The sequence below is a fragment of the Carassius gibelio genome, chromosome B4 (assembly GCF_023724105.1).
Source record: "Carassius gibelio isolate Cgi1373 ecotype wild population from Czech Republic chromosome B4, carGib1.2-hapl.c, whole genome shotgun sequence".
Lineage (NCBI taxonomy): Eukaryota > Metazoa > Chordata > Actinopteri > Cypriniformes > Cyprinidae > Carassius > Carassius gibelio.
The window spans coordinates 18,278,261-18,298,584 of record NC_068399.1 but is presented as its reverse complement, the minus strand read 5'-3'; the positions used below and the strand labels follow the sequence as shown (position 1 = coordinate 18,298,584).

Below are 20,324 nucleotides of genomic sequence, written 5' to 3'. Positions count from 1 at the left end.
TGAGGTTCAGCAAACGATGAAAGAATTATAATTTTTGGTTGAACTACCCCTTTAAGAGTCGCATGCGCTTGTCATAAAGCACTACACAATCTAAATGATAAGTTTAAAACAGTCTCCATATGTTGTTCTCAGTTTTAAAGGTAAAAGCTCCAGAGTAAAATATTACACAATCCTGTAACGCGCGGGTGCGGATGCTGCATTGCCCTCATCACAGCACGCCCTTATACTACATGGCAGGTAGTGCGCCTCGCTCACCTTCTCAAATAACCTTTCCCATGCGTTATTCAGTTAAATAACGAGTTCAAGATGTAAAACGCCAATCCCGTTATACGGTTGTCCCGTGTCAAACGCTTACCTGTTCTCGCTGCGGATTTCACCTCACCGCCGCAGTCGCGCTCACACTGCGGATGATGGGCACCTTCACAGGAATCCCAACTCACTTACTCCACAAATACAGCCACAAATAAAACACTCGACTTGGTGGCTTTCGCGTATCACCGACACTTAATTCTATCGAAAAGATCCTCCGCGTTTAATTTCCCCAGGAAGCAACGACAAACGAGGTGCAGAATCCCATCAACGACTAAGCTGAAGCGCTGGTGACTGTTAAAATTGCCGCTCGCGCTATAGTTTCCATCATGAAGCGCCGATTGACAGAATTTAAAGCGCGCTAAAGCGGCAGCAGGAATCCCGCGTGCAGCAGTTGAGCAAGCGAGCGAACGCGCGCTGCGGTCAGAGCGGCTGTTTCGGAGTTTGCTGGTTCGCAGCTGACTCCCAAGTACCAGAGGAGAGGCGTGAGTCAGTGGCTTTCTGCTAAGACGCAGCGACTGTCTTGTTTTACAAACCCTCCTGACTTGCCCGCAGTGACATCCCGAATCTGGCCGCTGATTGGGCTAATTGTAAAATCTCATTGGCTGCAATCGGCGCGCGCGGCTGGCATGAATGAGGCATATGCGGCACTCCAATGTCTTTTAATGTGTTTATAATGCATGCATCACACAAACAGTGGCACGGATTTCGGGTGGGAAACGCGGGTGAATGTAATACTGCGGACAGAATGGTGTACGGATTTGAATATCTGATCGACAAGATTATTTGGAGATTAGTATGTAAACGTAATACAAACATCATGTCAGGAGATTAGCGTTACACTAATTTATTTTACGCTCATTATTTTATTCCATCAGAGATTAATCAAAATAAATAGATTCGTAGATAAATTATTCCAAGTGATGGTATTAATGTAATTAACAAAAATAACGTGCAAATGTTATTTAATAGGATATTAACTCATTGAGTTAAAATAAAATATTAAACATTTCATAAAATCGCATTGTAGACTTGATATAAATACAGTTCAGCAGGTTTCTATGATTTTCGGCCGTTTATTACTATCATAACCAATAATTTGATAAACTTTTACACCTTGCTGTATATGAAAAAGACTGATTGGCATCATGGTATGCTTGATTCACTGCAATATTCCTGAACGCAAAGCACTCAAAACACTGCATCACAGCTCCACCTGCAGGCCCATACAGTACTGCAGCCATATTCCAGCAGATCCCCTGCCACAGACAGACCCTCATGCAATGGACCACAGTCCTCCTGGTCCTGAAGGACTCCAACTATATATTTTGAATGTCTCTTTTATTTGACGGTCATTTTGGGACACAAACATGAAGTAATGAGCTAATGAGTTTGATATGAAAGAAATGCAAAATGATACCATCCATTTATACCTAAAGACAACAACCTTCCTTAATGTCTTGTGTTCATTCCTAAAGACAGCATCTGGCTCAGATCTTGGTTTCTCTGATTCTCATTTGTTTGTACAATGCTGAAATGTTATCCAGGTTTGTGTTCTTCTTTAATGAAAACTTTACCCCACTTGTTCTTTTAAACATTTAAAAAAAAAAATTCAGATTGTTTGACTTAATTGGCTTGTTTAACAAAACCGATTTACTAGCACCCATGAGTCATTCCTAAATTCAGTGCACAAGGTGAGCAGTACTTGCTCAGAGGCTTGTATGTGTAGATGACCCATGGGAATATTCAGAAACACTCTCCAGTGTATCAAGTATTTGGGAAGGACGGACTAATAAACAGTTTTAAAGGCACCAGTGGAGGTGTTCTGGGCTGATGTTAAGGATTTAGTGTTTAAATGTTTAACATATAATTACTTGGGGATAGTGAAGATGCTCTGGTCATCCACTGGATCGATTCTTTCCAATTATCCAATTTAAATAAATGAATAGCTGAAGAAAATAGTACATCTTAATGAGTTAGCACGGCCTTGCCACCTTGTGCATGTTTTGCATGCACTGAAAAATAGCAAATAGATTTTAAGACATTTAAATACAAGCAAACTGAGGAATCAATCTTAAACGAGCAATAATCAATACACGTCTTTGGTATAATGATGATAAATGCTCAAGATCTGCTGACCTAAATGGATACAGTTCTGAAGTCCCTATATATATATATATATATATATGTTGTTAACCCTGTCAAAATATATATATGTGTGTACACACACACACACACACATATATATATATATATATATATATATATATATATATATATATATATATATATATATATATATATAAATAATATATGCAACATATTGTTTCATATATTCATCAACATATTCAACTGTGAATAAAAAAGATTAGGATAGGACGATTGCAAAGTCAAAGTTATCTGTTATAAATCTAAGGGATTATACTATTGAAAGAATTGTCATCTGTGAAGAACACCGACCTTTTTATAAATCAATGCAGAGACTTTGAATCAACATTGAATATGTCTGTGAAAACACCAAAGTTCCTTTGTACAATTGGACACCATTGATTGAGACCGCAGCAGGGTCAACTTCGTAATCTGTTACACTTCTAGACCTTGTCCCAGTGGCTGGGGCCTGTCTGATAAAATTAATTTAAAGACAAAATAAACACACAAACAATTTGTCAGTTTAAACAAACGGTCCACAGTGCCGTGGAATTAAAACAGATCTAGGCCCCGATACTGACCATTTTTCTGTCAGTCTGATCAATAGACAATGTGTAGACAGGATGCGGACCAGAGAAAAGGCCATTGATAAAAGCACAAACAGTGTCAAACTAATAAAGTGACGGCATTGTTTCTTTTTCTAAGAGTTTATTCCCCAAACCATCACATATACTGTATGTTTTACTATTCACATCATTTGCCATGTTAAATGTCTTGTAATGCAATATTTTGCCTTCACAAGAATGATCTGCATGATATAGTCATCTGTCAAGCAATCAGTGTTTCCAGTGATTTTGTGTCAGTTATTCTAGATAAGAATCTAGTTAAGATATATTATTGCCGTCCATGACAGAGAAATACAATCTAATGTCACTCAAATGATCAGTGTGTGTGCAGTGAAGTAGATTTAAAGTTCATAAATTTTTCTCCACTGACACCTGCAGATAGATTCCTCAGACAGGTCGAGTCTGCTGAGGAATGATCAATACCATTGATTGGAGTGTTTGGTGCCTAAAAGAACAAGATGAAGGAAGCGAAGCATGAGGGCGACTCGTGTTGAATTATTTTGGGTCCTCAAGTTTGTGTCAGCAAGTATGCAAAAGAAATGGGGATCAGTAATATCAAGCAGCACCCTACGCAATACGAGCAGTTAATTTGTTCTATTCTAATGAAAATAATTTAAGTCTCATCAAAATTATGAATCAGTGTTTTGAACAAATGTGAATAATTCAACGAGTCACTCAAATACAGACATACATACATAATTTTTTTAAATAAAATAAATAAAACAACATGTCAATTATTCAATGACTCACTCAAAGGTTTTAATTAGCATCAGTTCTAAATGAATCAGTGTTTTGAATAATTTGAATGAATCAGTGACTCACTCATAAAGAGGGTCATTTGTTTCAGAATGTTCAAAGTTTTGAACAAATTGATTGAGAGAGTGGTTGCACGTACCAGCTACGTAATATCCATTCATTGTTCATCTTTTTCTGCATTATGGGGCACCATGCTAGATTTATCCCATTAAGTCATGCATACAAAACGTGAACATACACACTATGGTCAATTTCAAAGTCATTTTACACCATGGGCAATATTATTTATGGGCTGCCAATGAAAGGATAGTATTTATAGCGTCTGCCTTCATAAACGTGTCAACCCTCTTACTGGCTGCTTTCTGTGTTCTGATTTCTGTCTGATGAACATCCTTTCGAAAACAGCATCAGTGTCACTGCTGTGTACAAGACCTCATCTGTTCATGATCATTCTGCCATCAGCCATATCAAAGCCCCAGGATGGACAAACCGTAAGACATTTTTACAGCTTTTTTTAATAAATCATTTTCTGAAGAAGAATTTGTTTTCCAAGTTAGCGTTTTCTGATATTTGAAAGATCTCACAGATGCCAGTTTTATTTGATGTAGGAAGTATCAGGTTAAATGGGCATCCATGAGCAGAATTCTATTCAGTTATTTTTTCTGAGTTATGCACTTGTTTTCACAGACATATTCATGTTGATTCATAGCTTTGCATTGATTTACAAAAAGGTCAGTGTTCTTGACAAACGACACTTCTTTCAATAGCGTATGTTCCTTCAGAAAGTCTTTACTAATTACGTTTACATGGGCAGAAATACAGTCTATACACACTATTTTCCACTATTTTTTCCAGTGTTTCTTTACAACTGCTCACATATGACACTTTTGAGAGCTACACAGCACGAAAAACTACTTAACAAAGATAATAAAAAAAAATGATGAAAAAATTGAAAAAAAAATTCATTAATTTTTTTTTTAAATATAGTATTTAATATACATTTTAATTTATATGAAATAATTAACAATATTTTTTTTTTTCATACAATCTTTTATTGTGGTATAATCTTCAGATAGACCCCTAATTTCTATGCAATAAATAAATAAACAAACTGTGGTTAGTCACTGTATATGAGCAAGTGGATGATTCTTGGCCAGAATTAGCTTAACTGAGGTCCAGATTGTGTGCTTTTGTAGAGGTTTAGCTACACGACTACAAACAGTTACACTAATGCTTGTCCAATGGACTGAGATGTGTGGTTTCATCTCACTAGCAGGTTCTGATGTCTCAATGTGGCCTCACAGCAATGATCTCACCAGTCTGCTGAATTTGGATGCCTATATGAGATCCTGTGTGTCTTCATGACTGTTGTCACTGTTCCCTCACACACAGCTGGTCCCTCTCGGTCAATGGCAATCATTGTGTGTGTGTCTTTCAGGCACGGCGGCCAACGTTAGACAGTCTCATCTGGAGAGATGGTTGATTACAGAGGGAGACATACTCAAGGAATGCTACAAAGATTTGGGGGCCTTCAGACACACACATGAAGATTTCCATGAGAACTTGCCCTTCGCTGGAGCCTGTTATCATTTGCATGGCTGAGACGAAGCAAGCGTCTGTTACCCAAGGCTGTGGCGATAAGCCCAAGTTACAAACACAGACTTCACCAAAAACTTTTATAGGAGAATCTCTGGAATGTTCTTCCGCCTCAAGCTATTCAATCACACCTGCTGAAGGAGAGGTTATCTGTGTACACGGTCTGGTCACCGACAGCAATGTGTGCAATCACAGCACTAGGGCTTCTTCAACAACTCTTGTTTTCTGGTTCGGCTCTTCTGCATGATGTTTCTCTCTGGCGGTTTAAGAAAGCCTATTTCCTAGAATCTAAGAGCTTGTGCAGCAAACCCATTCCAACAGGGTTTTTGACATCAATCATTACATAAAAACCAAACACAGCGGTACAAAGGTTAATAAGAGAAAGACGGGCTGTTTGTAGTTTTAAATACTGAAATAGACGTGTCTTTCTTTGTACTAAAAGCACTCTACCATTCTCCCTCTCCTCTTCAAGTATTGATGTAGAATATTTTTGTTAAAATTAACATGAGGTAACAATGAACGCCATTTACTTTTTAATGCATGCTATAGTCTTATTGTAAACAACTCATTTGAGAATGTTATTTCAAACAGAAAACAGTTTATTTATAATATAGGAGAAGATGCAGCTATTGAACTTCAATGTGCAAGGCTTCCTTTGACAGCTATATATATATATATATATATATATATATATATACAGTACAGACCAAACGTTTGGAAACATTACTATTTTTTATGTTTTTGAAAGAAGTTTCTTCTGCTCATCAAGCCTGCATTTATTTGATCAAAAATACAGAAAAAATGTAATATTGTGATATATGATTACAATTTAAAATAATTGTTTTTGAATTTATTATACTTTAAATTATCATTTATTTCTGTGATGCAAAGCTGAATTTTTAGGATCATTATCACATGATCCTTTAGAAATCATTCTAATATGATGATTCATTATCAAAGTTGGAAACAGTTCTGCTGCTTAATATTTTTTCAGAAAATGTGATACTTTTTTAGGATACTTTGATAAATAAAAAGTAAAAAAAAAAGAAGAAAAAAAAAGAAGAAGCTATTTTTTTTAAATATAAATAATTTGTAATAACAATATACACTACCGGTCAGTAATTTGGGGTCAGTAATTTTTTTTTCTTTCTTTTTAAAAAAAAATAAAATCAATACTTTTATTCAGCAACGATGTGTTAAATTGATAAAAAAAAGTGGTATTAAAGAAAATATATTATAAGAATATATATTATTAGATTTTTTATTTTATTTTGAATAAATGCAGTTCTTTTTAACCTTTTATTCATCAAATATATTAGACAGCTGAACTGTTTCCAACACTCATAATAAATCAGAATATTAGAAGGATTTCTAAATGATCATGTGATAGACTGGATGTTACATGTGACACTGAAGGCTGGAATAATGATGCTAAAAATTCAGCTTTGCATCACAGGAATAAATTATTTTTCTTAAGTATATTCAAATAGAAAACTATTATTTTAAGTTGTAATAATATTTCACAATATTACAGTTTTTTTCTGTATTTTTGATCAAATAAATGCAGGCTTGATGAGCAGAAGAAACATCTTTCAAAAACATTAAAAATAGTAATGTTTCCAAACTTTTGGTCTGTACTGTATATATTTTTTTTACTTTACCAGTGTTTACAATCAAGTGCTGCTCTACATTTTTCCAGTTTCACTCAGAAATGCATCACATTACAGATATAAAACAGACTGAACATGACAATTCACACTGACTTTAACTCAAGCATGATGAATGTGTCTAAAAATGCTAAAGGTAAATGTGTACATTGTGGAGTAAGAGAAGCCATTTATCACATGGTCACTTCTGCTTTAAGCTTTCAGAAAGTCTGCAATCATCTTTCAATTTAAATACAGCAGCACAAAGCAATGAGATATACACAAACTTATGAGCAACAGTGGAGCTGTAATGATATCTTTTGTTCTGTGGCGGAAGGAGAATTTATTTGTGCTATTCTATGCTGTTGAGACTAATTGAATGTGCATCTTGTTGCAGATTTGTGTTATTTGTTATGCTGACTGAAAGTTTGTGTGTGTATGTGTGTGTAAAAAATATAAGAAAAACTCTCCCACTCTTTCTTGAGGTGATATATGGAACTCTGTATTTCATATCTGGCCTGATTCATTTCCACAAACTTTGCCTGTACCTACTGTTATCAGAATACACTATTATTATCAGCATCAATTTCTCAGACTGGTCTGCACATAAAGATATGAAACACAGAAAGGGAAAGATAAATAAATAAGATTAAATATAAATATTAGATTAAAATAGAAAATGCTGACTTGACTAAACAACTAATAGCGATAAGTTCAAGTTGAAGTACTAAAGTAAGGAAATATGAGTTTTAAGTAATATGTAGAAATATAAACTTTAATAAACTAGCATTAAGTTGAAAACTAAAATATATAAAATAAAATCAACCCCCGGAAATAAATAATAAATACCATAATAGTAGCTAATTAGTTCATATTAAAATAAAATAAAAAATTTGATGGACCGACACTTTTTATTATACTAATAAATTATTCTCAGAGCTGGTAAATTTCAGAAGGTTAGTTTCTTTATAGGCACATAAACCCTTATCTACGAAACTACATATTTTTACTCACTTTTGTTCCTTTGCAAAAAGACACAGATGAATGAACACAAGTTGACCTTTTGTAGGCAAGTTGTCACATACTGTAGGAACTCACCACTATGAAATCCTAATACAAAAATATGATGCTCCCGGAATAAAAAATAAAATTACAAAAATTTAGGAGAGTTCAAGTATTTTAAAACAATATACGAAAGCACAGCAAGAAAAGAAAAAAAAAACATGCACTATTAGTAGAAAAAAAGCTTACTTGATAAGATGTAGTCTTTGTGTGGCCAGCTTCCTTGTGTGACCAACTAACCTCAGTCTCACCTATAAACAGAAAAAACAATAAACAATCTATAGATAATTATAAAAATACACAAATAGTATGCACACTGCATGAGAAACCGCTCTACTTCTTGACTCTTAATTTATTTAGAATGCCAGAAAATAAAAAATAATCCTAACCCCTTAAACAAGACTGGATTTCATTCACTGACTAAACATGCAATTAGACCATAACAAGCATACTTCTGTTCTGTTAGCATGCTACTGTTAGACAGCTGCTCAGCTGTCACAAGTAATCGCCACAACACACATATATCATAAATCAAAAAATGACCACAAAGGAGTGACAGAGTTCAGTAACGTGACACAGTAAGATTAATATTTCCTCCAGCCTGTACCGCCAGGCTCATTGTTTTCAATAAAATGTCATGGCCCCCCATTACATAATCACATCTGCGATTTGGGATCAAGGTTTTGATGCAATCAATGCCTATTAGAATCAGCCAGTATTGATTGAAAGCAGAGAGCTGATACCATCTCTCCATCTCTGGCCTGCTTAGATCATAATCTCTCTCTAGTCTGCGTAGTACTTGATTGGCATTAATAGGTCAGTGTGTTGCCCAGGGATGCAGGCGAGGATAATTTTTCACCACTAATAGTGTGACTGTAAACTGCCCCCAGACTAATTAGGGTCAAAGGTGGAGGTGCATCCTGCCCCCTCGGTTGTCTGTGAACAGGACAGAACTTGGGACGAGAATTTGTGAACCAAACAAAGTATGGGATTCTCATTTTTTGTTTGGCTTACTTTCATACATTCAGGGCCACTACAGTGTTTTCCAACCTATTTGACTCTAAAAGCCAAAACCAAAAAAGGGTTCCTTATATTGGAATGAATGAATATTCTACAATGATTCACTTTATTACTGTGAGTGAAACAGAAATTCACCAATATTTTCCAAACATGTTGTTTGTTGTCTGCTGTACTGTGTATGCAGTTATGTTTGATATTGGTTTGTTTGGCTGTACAAAGTTAAACAAACTAGCTGTGTCCCTTCTAAAAAACAATGCAACGTTATATAACCTTAACGCGACACCTTGCGTTTGATTACAAGCTGTAATAATAAATGACCCAAACAGCCAATCACATGAAACATCCCGAGAGAGACATTTTTTACTCTCGCGAGACAGTGAACGCACGCGATTTGCTCAGTTTTTATGACATAAGTAAAAGAATAATAATAATAATAATAATAATAATAATAATAATAATAATAATAAAATGTTTTTGTGAAGGATTGAATGATTTAAACGCCTTCTGGAAGAATTCTAAGTAGCTAAATATAATAATAGCCTAATAATTAAAATCTAAAATAATATAAAACTGTGGATGAATTTATGCATAAATTAATTTACGGTAGCCTAAGCTGTATTTCCACAAGGAGCTTATTCATTTTCAAACCTTGCAAATTAGAAGATATAGATATAGGTTACATACATTTATTTAGATGTAGCCTACAGCTCCATGAGATTTGTTCATTTTCAAATTCTATTTCTTATGTAGGCTATTTAAGTGTAAAGACTTTTATTTCATTGTAAAGAATTTTCTTAAGAAAGAAAGAAAGAAAGAGAACATACAAGCAATAAAGATTTTGTTCCAGGTTACTTTTTCAATTACTATTTCTTTTTATTGCACTATTTAAATTATTATTTTTTGATTATTTTTAATCTTTTGAAAACCCTGATATTTATATTTTAAATTCATAATTTCTTTATAGGTTTAACAAAACAAAACTGAAATCTTTCCAGTTACCCCCTGTGGTAGATAACCCTGAATGGGAATCACAACGTTATACCCTATACATGGAATTCTCTTTGAAAAAACGAGAGCGAGTGTTTGTATCCTGTGGGAGTTTCCTGTGCGTTTTCACAAGGTGACATTTAAAAGACAGTTTCACACACTGCAGTTCAGCAGCCATGAGCAGCTGACACATAAAAACCTTTATCACCGTCAAACCACACGGCAGAGAAGGACCAGCATCCTCTTTGTGTGTTTGTGTGTGTGTGTTTGTGTGTGTGTGTTTTAGACAGCACCATAATAGTAGAAGCAGGCAGCCCAAAGGTGTGTTGGTTGATAATGTCCTGGAGCGTGTGCATGTATGTGTGAGTGTGTTTCAGACCATGATAACAGGCAATGTGCACCTGTGTTTGTGTGCGTCGATTGCTAATTTAAAGGATGGTGAAAGGTGTGCAGGTGGTTTTCAGACTACAATTTTGAATAGGTGCACCTGTGTTCATTTTTAAACAATGAAATGTTGAATGAAATTGTCAGTCTAGCAGAATTTAATTACAGGTGCATCTCGATAAATTAGAATACTGTGTAAAAGTTCATTTATTTCAGTAATTCAACTCAAATTGTGAAACTTGTGTATTAAATAATTTCAGTGCACACAGACTGAAGTAGTTTAAGTCTTTGGTTCTTTTAATTGTGATGATTTTGGCTCACATTTAACAAAAACCCACTAATTCACTGTCATAACAAATTAGAATATGGTGATCTGACAGTTGTCCATAAGACAATCATTGACACCCTTCACAAGGAGGTTAAGCCACAAACATTCATTGCCAAAGAAGCTGGCTGTTCACAGAGTGCTGTATCCAAGCATGTTAACAGAAAGTTGAGTGGAAGAAAAAAAGTGTGGAAGAAAAAGATACACAACCCACCGAGAGAACTCCAGCCTTATGAGTATTGTCAAGCAGAATCTATTCAAGAATTTGAGTGAACTTCACAAGGAATGGACTGAGGCTGGGATCAAGGCATCAAGAGCCACCACACACAGACGTGTCAAGGAATTTGCTGAACCACAGACAACATCAGAGGTGTTTTACCTGGGATAAGGAGAAGAAGAACTAGACTGTTGCCCAGTGGTCCAAAATCCTCTTTTCAGATGAGAGCAAGTTTTGTATTTCTTTGGGAAACCAAGGTCCTAGAGTCTGGAAGAAGGGTGGAGAAGCTCATAGCCCAAGTTGCTTGAAGTCCAGTTTTAAGTTTCCACAGTCTGTGATGATTTGGGGTGCAATGTCATCTGCTGGTGTTGATTGTGTTTTTTTGAAATCCAAAGTCACTGCACCCGTTTACCAAGAAATTTTGGAGCATTTAATGATTCCTTCTGCTGACCAACTTTTTCAAGATGCTGATTTCATTTTCCAGCAGGATCTGGCACCTGCCCACACTGCCAAAAGCACCAAAACTTGGTTAAATGATCAGGGTATTGGTGTGCTTGACTCACCAGACCTGAACCTCAAAGAGAATCTATGGGGTGTTGTCAAGAGGAACATGAGAAACAAGAGACTAAAAATTGTAGATAAGCTGAAGGCCACTGTCAAAGAAACCTGGGCTTCCATACCACCTCAGCAGTGCCACAAACTGATCACCTCCATGCCACGCCGAATTGAGGCAGTAATTAAAGCAAAGGAAGCCTCTACCAAGTATTGTGTACATCTCCAGTAAATGAACATACTTTTCAGAAGGCCAACAATTAACTACAAATGTTTTTTTTGTTGTTTTTTTTGGTCTTACGAAGTATGCTAAATAATTGAAAATAGGTGGGTTATTGTTAAATGTGAGCCAAAATCATCACAATTAAAAGAACCAAAGACTTAAACTACTTAAGTCTGTGTGCAGTGAATTTATTTAATACACACGTTTCACAATTTGAGTTGAATTACATGGCATTCTAATTTATTGGGATGCACTTGTATACTGTAAATAAGTCTATCCAAATTTGCATACATTTACACTATTCTATCTTATTTTTGTGCTGCTTTACACACCCTCTGTTCCCCAAGTCCAGATATTCCAGTTACATACAGTGAAATATGATATAAGATCGCATGTTTAAAATAACATAGGTCACTGCTGTTTTTATGCTTAGCATTTAAACCACATTATTATTTTAATGGAACAAAGAGTAGTATTGTCTCTGTTGATTCTACTATCTTTAACATGTCAGCTTATCTAAGTTCAAGTTCAAGATAATATGCCCCAAAATGGCTTTTTACATATATCAGAGCTGTCTTTATACATGCTATTTCCTACTTCCCTCTTATGAACTTGTGATTATGAGTTGTCATGTTCTAGTGTTGGAAAGAACAAGAATCATGGAGGACAGCTCATTCATGAGTTCATTCTTGCCCGTTTATTGGGAAAATCTTATTAGAGCCAAAAATGTAAAATAAATATTTAGTTAATATTGGAGATTTAATCAATTCATTGGTAACCACATAAAATTTCAGCTTGTTGACAATATCAAAATCTTGTAAAAAGCCATAAAAAGTCAATGTAAATGTGAAAAGCCATTCCACTCAGGTTAGCTAACATGCTAAATTAAGCTGCAACACCAAACAAGGAACAACTTTGTTCCATTTGAAACAGCATCACCCTTCAAAAATCCAAATGCTTTGCCAAGTATATAGTGTATATAGTACATCATTTGAGACTACAGCAATGAATATGTGCACATGGACATACTGTTTGATACTTTCAACAGAATCATGTGGGCTTGTGTCATATATGTTTTACCGTAATCGAAATGCACTGTGTTGTCTGTACACTGCAAAACATAGGGTGTGTTAAATAGCATTGAGGAAATGTAGGTGTGTGTGAGCACTGCAGTTTCCTGTTCTCAGAACGTCTCATTATGATGAAGAGGATCTGACCTCACTACTGCAGTGTTGTAGTCAGCATGCATCTCACACCCTGAGAGGAGAGAGAGTCTCTCCCTCTCTCTGTACATTCAGCTTCCTCCTGGAACAAAATTAAATAATAATAAAGACAATAAAAACTAAATTTTTTACATTTTTGATCAAAATGTGAGAGCTTGCTGCCATGACAGTAGGGTGCTGTTATGCCTTTACTAGTGTTGTAAGTGCATTGCTATGAGGTTGTAAAGTGGTTCTGGCTGGTTGCTAGGGTGTTTCTAGGAGGTTGCTTACTGGCTTGTTTAAAACAGGCTCATCCATCTTTTTAGTAACCATGAGGATTTCAGTTAGAACTTGTCTGAACTTAATGTAAGACTTATGATAGAAAGTTCCTGCCTCCTGGGCCAAATCACAGAAACAATTTAAAGTGTGAGCTAAGGGCCATTTCATAGTCAACGCATCTGTAAGCATACGTGTCCCCGAGGCTACGCATCGTTACGCTTCGGCCGCCATTATGCGTCAGTGCGTAGCCAAATGTGTCATCCTAGTTTTTGATACGCGACGCGCCGATTCACGAAATACTTTGCGTTGTCGGTGGGGGCCACATTGCAAGTATTGTAAATTAATTCAAGTATATTGTGTTTACAGAAGAAGAAGGTTTGAATACAATGGCGGGCGAAGAGGAAAAAATATGCGAACTTATACGTATTGATCCACATTTATATGATAGTTCATCAGCAACAGAATACACTCCTCTTCAGTTGCCATTGTGATCTGAATATCACGCGACCCGACTCTACTAATATCACCCGACTCTACTACCCCCTGTTGCGTGAGCGGTGTATTGCATACACGCAACACCCGTGATGCTTGCGTTCACAGTTTAGTCTATGAAAGGGAGCACGTCGCTCGCGTTGCTTGCTCGTGTTTCTCGCGTTGACTATGAAAGGGCCCTAAATTTCAGCAAACTTTTACACCCTGGGTTAACCCAGGAAAATCTGCATAGGAAAATATTTTGCTTAAGATTGTATAAATTCCTATTAAAATTACCACATTTCAACCATGAAAATTCATTATTCAGTGGTAAAGGTGTAATCACACTCTAGTTACATTTTTCAAAGCAGCTGTCTGTTGGTCAACGTGCCAAATCTGAGTGAAACTTTTGTAAAATTTGTGTGGCTACTGTCCACTGTCTACAAACCTCATTTAGAACACTCAACAGCCCCAGATTCCTTCTTGACTGTAACTTTATATTATTTATGTAGCACAATAACTTGAGGTATTGTTCATATTTGTAGCACAAATGGTGCTGGAGTGCTATGTCAAAGTTTAATAGCAAACACCACTGAAAATAACAGTTCCAGAGAATACTTCCTCCCTTCCTTTCTCTTCTTCTCTCATTTATTTGTAAAATAGACACCTCCAGTGAGGCTCAGCTTATTAAGTATGCTCTGTCTAAACCAAACTTCATCAAACACAGCCGGAGATCTCTGTTGACTCAGTAACGCTCAGTGATGATGCAATGTTTCAGTTTAATAGAATAATTGAGTCTCTTTATATTTTATTGACTCTTTGAGAATAAAACACACAAGAAAACCCATGCCCTATCTACCCTCAGCCGCCTTAAACTTCATTTATTTTTCTGCCAGCTTCTTATTATTGATAAGACACGACTTTGGCTTTATTTGAATGTAAATGAAGCGTTAGATTAACCCAGGCCATGGATTTGAAATATTACAGATGTATTTGTAGGGAAATTAGATTTATTCCGCTGATCTGATGGATTCCTCTGATGGCTTTTTTCTTTTCGTCCTCTTTTTTTTATGATGAGCACATATTTGATTTCGGAAATGGAAACAGCGCAGGCCCGCTCACTCCATCTGCTGATTATATCCCATGATTACTGAGGTGAAGGTAAACAGAACTCACTTGATGGAGGAATCTTTGGGCCGCCGCATGTTTAGAAGATTGAAATGAGGCGACAGTGTCATCCCTGTCTGAATTCTGGCTCTGTATTTTATCTGTCAGGTCTGTCTGACAACACTACATTATGCAATTCCAGGGCTATGCAACATACATTACTATTTGGGACTCAGATCTCAAAAAATACTTTTCAGTGCTAAATATAATGAACACAATGATAATATGATAAAAATATGATTAAAAAATATCTAAATATCTACAAAAAACTAAACAAGTACTGTAGTTTGAAACATTAGCATAAACAGAATGTATGTTTTATGCGATAGAGGAATATATAGACAGAACATTAGTGTGTACAGGGTAAGTGTATTCCTGCCTAAGGCTGTCTTTGCTCTCTCCTTCATGGCCCGAGTCCCAGCTCTCAGCCTGACCTCTACACCACATACAGAGAGCAAATGAAGAGGAACTAACACGTAGCCCTGCATCTCTCCCCTCCACTCGACAAGCCTTTCGTATCTCTCTTTTCCGCCCCACAATTCCCTTTTATCCTCTAACCATCTCTCCCTCCTCTCTCTTTTTATTGCTTTCATACCCGTGCTCACCTCATTGCTCCTTTAGGTTTTTTTATATTCTCTCCACTCACTCTAAGGATAAACTTTTCTATTTAAAATAGCATTTTCATGAAATCCAATTTTCTGCTCAAGGTGTCTCAAGAACGTATGTTTCTATATTCTTGTTAGCTTTTTCATTTATGCTAATAAGAAGCTCTATAAGAAAGAACAGTGCATGTTTTTCAGACTTACGTCGTAATTTCATGTTTCATGTGTTTTTAAGTAGTTGCAATATATAGCATGTTAGTCATTTATTACCTAGGTATATATCAAAGTACTGTCACAATAACACAGTATGATTTATGATACATTTTGGTTTTGGGAAGTTAGTTTTGCAATGGTATAAAGCAATTTTTATGAGTTATCCCACCACGTACCATGTGTTCTCTTCTCATCTCATGTTAAAATTTTCTTCCTTCATTTTGATATAGTTGTTCGCTCCCTCCTGGGAAGTCAACCTGTATGCATTAAAACACATTAAAAATATCTAAATATATATGCAAACATATGAATGCCAACCCACAATTGAAATCCGGAGAGAGGTTTCCGGAGCTCCTCGGTGCACAGGCACGACACACTCATAAATGGGTGGAGGGAGGGAATCTGTGGTGTGTGTGTGTCTAGGGTCTCATCTCTTGTCCATGCTAATGAGCGTAAAGTGACTTCACTTGCTGCAGCTGTCCGGCAGGCTGCTCAGAGTTGATTGGTGGCAAAATAAATAAAGATCTAGACGATGTGGTTTTTGGATGACTGCTTCTGTCCTGAAGGCCGGAACACAGAGACAGTGAGGGTCTGTAAGAAGAACACAAATTACAATTAACACACACACACACACACACACACACATTTACAGATGCAGATACTGAGTCATAGTGCATAGTGGGCCATTAATGCATATTATCACATGAATTGATGAATTACAACACTATATAACTTTGCAAACAAGTTTAAGATCAATAAGAATTTCAAAGAATTAATACTTTTAATCAGCAAGGATGCATTAAATTAATCTAGAATGACAGTAAAGACATTAGTGATGTTACAAAAGATTTATATTTCAAATAAACACTGTTCTTTGGGCTTTCTGTTCATCAAAGAAATCCTGAACCATCCTGGTTTCTATGAAAATATTATGCAGGACAACAACATCACAGTTTTCAACACTGATTACAATAAATGGTTCTTGGACACCGAATAGACATATTAGAAGGATTTCTGAAGGATCGCGTGACACTTGGCCATTAAAGGAATATTAGGCCTACTGTTTTACTGCATTATTTTTGGTTACACTTTATTTTACACTTTATTATACTTAGTGTAAAAGTGCTGAGTAACATTATTTACATGCACGTACTTAATACATGGTTAGGGTTAGGGTTAGGCTTAGGGTTACTTGCATGTAATTATGCATAATTTATTTTATTAAATTGCTTAGATAAATGCTTAGACAAAGCCTTGATAAAAGACTTCTTTTAAAAACATTGAAAAGTCTTACCAACCCAAAACTTTTGAACTTATACAAACTGTAGAGTTTGTATATTGTATGTATGTATTTTATATGTAATGGTCAAAAATCTACTTTTAAATGTATAAGTCACACAAAAATGAAACACGTCTTCATTTACTCATTCTTATGGAAATTCAAACTTGTATAATTTTCTTTCCTCCGTTTTTATGCAGGATGTTTAAATGCCGTTTTCAACACAATGAAACTGAATTGTGATCATGTCTTTCATGTCAGCTACTCACAAATATATTACCATCTGCTCACTGGGCACCAAGTAATCCAGGTTTCACCAAGCCCGTCCACAGTAATTTAAAGCACACAGGAGACTAGTCTCCTTGCAGAAATAAATGCCACTCAAGTCAGTGACCCTGATCCAAAGCCGGCTTCATTACACGCTTACTGAACATGGACCCTTCTTCACCTCCTCCTCAGTCTGGACTCGCATGTCGAACTGAACATGTCTGATAATGACGACTACCAGTCAATCATTAAGCTATGCTCTGCCTCTGCCGCAATGATCTCTGGACCTTAAATGTGCCAGTAGTGAACAGAATTGGAATTATTTGGGGTATAAAATGGCTGTCTATTATCTGTGTGTGATGGTGTGTGTATTGATGGCCTGTGGCTTGTGGTATACGTCACACTTTAGCATGTGGTAATGACAGTCCTTGGGCCACAGAGTCTCATTAAGAGTGGACACACACACACACACACACACTCCACTAAAGGTTATGAAGAGGGCCTGTGCACTCTGAAATTGTTCTGTAAATAAGCACAGCATTAATCTTTAACCCCGGCCACTGGATTCCCCTCTGGGATAGTGCAAATCTTATGTCAGACTTCAGCTGCCAGCATTTATTGGCTTGATTTGTCATTGTGCTGATGATATAGTTATAGTACAGATTGAGATATTTGTCTCTATGGTGTATCGGCTCCAGCAGGGGTCAACTGTGAAGATTGTTACTGTGTTGTTGACTGGTGGGTAAAAACTTTGAGCTGGAAATGGGATTGTGAGTACTGATGGTGCCTACAACTAATTAATGACTGACAGAAACATCTAAGATGTGTTTGTGTACATTTTAAATGCTATTTTGGGGGCATTTTGACACGTTTATGTAGAGAAACTGTACAGAAGCGACAGGAAATGATGCAGAGAGAAGGTGAGTGGGACCATTATACCAAATGTGCATGTCCAATTTAAACCCTTTGCGAAATCTGTGTCTGTAAATCTTTTGCCTTTACAAAAAATTACCAATTGCATGGATTCCTATTCAAATTTGTTGAAGAGCGGTAAATGTCACCACACTTTTGGTATGAACCAAAGAGATCTGTAATGTTGGATGGACGTTCTGACGAACAGCGTTGACATCGATGAACTGGTGGGTGAATTCATTGGCGTTTTCTTGTTTTTAATGCACCACCATTACTTTGCCTTGATAATGGTTAGATAAATATAAACATAAATATGGAGGATGAGTGAAAAGTCGGATGGTAGAAGAAAACAGATGATATACACGGTGGGATAACTCACAATATATTGAGTATATAATACAATATATTGGAAATTATGAATATTATTAAATATCTATCCCCTGCATGCTCACCAATTGAAATAAGAGTATTGAAGAGAGCTGCACAATACGACAATGCAGAAAACACTACCAACCGATTTTATATTCGTTCAATGCTTATATTCTTGAGCCGTTTTTATATCCTTAAGGAAATTATTTTTTATATTGAGTCCATTCAGTTTTCAGATCATTCCTAATATTGTACATTTTAATCACATAGGTCTATTGAGATGTTACCCCCCCCCCACCACCAACCCAACAGATTTCAAGTAGAGTATGAAAAGATAGTGAACACACAACAGGCAGTACAACAAAATCCAGCAGTTAGCAAACAAATCCCGAAACTATTTAGCATTACTCTCTTGTCAGAATATTTGAAATGATCTAAAGCCTGTGTATTTGCATAGTGTGTGGATTCTGGTCTGCGTTTTGCACATCTAAAGCTGCACTGGCTGTTTTCCGAGTCCCGAGAAACACTTGAGACCAGAGCACTGACACACGGCTCACCAATAAAACATCAACACTCTAGAGGTGAGAGAGAAAGAGAAAAGCGTTTCTGCCTCTCGGTTTGCCTGAGGGAATGCTATCCACTCCATTTTTACATGAAAGACCTTTTCTGTTTTTGTGATTGAGGGCATCGGGATGGCCTGAGGGAAGAGAGTTTGTGGGGGAGCGTTGTAGAATTGGGGGCGTGTTGGATGGTAATTCGCACGGAACAGCAAAATCCAATCATCCCGTTGAGTCAAAGCGCTGAGCACACAAAAAGCTGCCGTTCTCGTCCATACAAACATGTGCGCACTTCGGGTGGATAGGAATCTGCTTTATTCGCGGTCGATTGAAGACAATGGTGCAAGCCGCAGATAAGATTCGCCCGGTCTCCTCGGACAGAGAAAATAACTATTACCCACCCACCTCGACCCCCCTCGAAAACATACACACGTCCCAAACGTCCCACTCTCAAGCAATGAACACAGATAAGCAAATGTCATGTCGTTTTTGAGTTAACCCGCATTCAAAGCGGTCGCCGTCACTTTCGTAATCAAAATCAATAACACCCCAAGGGCCATGAAGGAAAGAAAAAAATAAAACAAGCTAATAAACAGATGCTAATGAGCCCCAGAGAAAGGTCAAGTCTAAACAAAAGATTTTCCCCTTATAAATATTTAACCATGATTAGTATTACAGGAACAGGTAATTAAGCCATCAGGCATCAGGGCCGGCTACCTCTGATTGGGCTCTCATTTAAGATTAGTTCTCTTGAGTGAAGGACCCCTCAACAGCCCCTAATGGGCTTCTTTTGTCTGTGAAGATGTCCAATGAAAAAACAAACCACACACATAAAGAACGCCAATGACTTCTGTCCTGGAGATAACAGAATGCAATGAATGTAAAAGAGCTATTTATAAGATATGACTAGTAATTATATGGGTATTTGCATATGATGATATTAGTTTTTAAAAAATAGAGCGTCTGAAGGAAGAAAGGAATGAGATCTGAAATAGAATTGGCTGTAAACTGTATGCACAAGGGGTCCCGGTTTGTGCCTGACAGGCTGATCAGCCTTACAGGCTCTTATGGTAAGGGTTAGCAGTAGGTCAGGCACAAAGCAGGACACCAATGGGTCTTAGTATAAAGGCAGCATACATGACAAGCCAACATGCA

The 20,324-nt window shown here is 36.7% G+C and overlaps 1 protein-coding gene across 9 annotated transcripts in view; it reads right to left on the bottom strand.

The window, feature by feature from the left end:
- The window catches only part of plxna4 (plexin A4), a 213,274-nt gene extending 195,731 nt beyond the window's left edge, over nucleotides 1-17,543 (bottom strand). For 2 of the 9 annotated variants that reach the window (XM_052554413.1, XM_052554411.1), the window contains exons 1-3: nucleotides 17,334-17,543; nucleotides 15,962-16,376; nucleotides 8,333-8,394 (exon numbers count right to left, since the gene is read on the bottom strand). The gene's annotated coding sequence lies outside the window, so the exon portion shown is untranslated. Of the gene's footprint in view, nucleotides 1-355; nucleotides 879-8,332; nucleotides 8,395-15,961; nucleotides 16,377-17,333 lie in introns of those variants that run through there. The other 7 variants (XM_052554418.1, XM_052554417.1, XM_052554419.1 and 4 more) reach the window with 5 other exon arrangements.
- Between the last annotated feature and the right edge of the window lie 2,781 nt (nucleotides 17,544-20,324).